Source organism: Phyllopteryx taeniolatus, chromosome 7 (genome assembly GCF_024500385.1).
Source record: "Phyllopteryx taeniolatus isolate TA_2022b chromosome 7, UOR_Ptae_1.2, whole genome shotgun sequence".
NCBI classification, from domain to species: domain Eukaryota; kingdom Metazoa; phylum Chordata; class Actinopteri; order Syngnathiformes; family Syngnathidae; genus Phyllopteryx; species Phyllopteryx taeniolatus.
Genome location: NC_084508.1, coordinates 8497070 through 8498192, shown reverse-complemented (window position 1 = coordinate 8498192; position 1123 = coordinate 8497070).

Below are 1123 nucleotides of genomic sequence, written 5' to 3'. Positions count from 1 at the left end.
GTGCTGTCACAAGCGAAAGTAATCCTCCGCGGTCCTTCCCGAGGACAGGAACCGCACGGTGTTGTGATCATTAAACCACCTTGGCTCACCTTGACCCTTACGCACTGTTCATGTTCCTTGCACATGTAGTATGCTCCGGGTGAATTTCGACTCGGGCAAGGAATATGCTCAAAATATGATGTCACAATATGAACTACAGATATTTCCAAATGTATTAATAGTTGATTCATGCTTCATGTCTCAGAGAAAATGGAAAGTGTATTTATTTTTATTTGTGGCATTGCAGGTAGGCTACTTGATTTTGCAGGTGCAGATCACGTGCCTGGGTCTTTTGCCTCTGTATGACTACTCTTCCTTTTGTTTAGTATGTACCGTTAGATTATTCTTATGCTTTTTTTTTAATCGTTTGGAGATTTCCCCATGACCCTTCAAATGTCATTCAGTTCTTATGGGTGCTTTGTACCGGTTTCCTGCAATAGGGCTTCGCAACTTACCCAAGCTGAAAGGAAGTACTGTACGTCGTTCTGTTTCGCAAAATGCAGACGTTGGTTGCGCATGTACCCGTTGGATCTGGAAACTTTGTAGCACCTGTGTAAAACAATGTCATTTTGCAGTCCTTTAATTTTTGGTCATTGTAGGAAAAGTCATCAAATTTGAAATAGTCTTCTTATGTAGCACTTTCATTACCCCGTTGAGGTGCTCACATTCACCTAAACATTCATACACCAATGGACAGCTGCTTCCATGCTCACTGTGATCAAATTGGGGTTCAGTGTCATGCCCAAGGACACTTTGACAGTGGTCGGAGTTTGGAACTGTAGACCCTTGGGTCGTTGGATGACCTGCTCTACCACCTGAGCCGCAGCCGCACAAACTTTAGGGTGAAATATTGACATTTAGGGTATTTTTATTGCTGATGATTGCAAATGTGAAGAGGTGAAATTTGACCCGAAAAGTATCTACATCGAAGCTCTCATTCTTCTTCTTGTTGTCGACTCAGGCCTCACTTCTCCCTGGACGTCAAGACCAAGTCCTCCAAGGGCCTCATCCTCTTGGTCGAGGGCACGGGAGTGGTGCCCCTGCTGGTTCTGTACGTGACGAATGGCAAGATTAAGATGTCTCT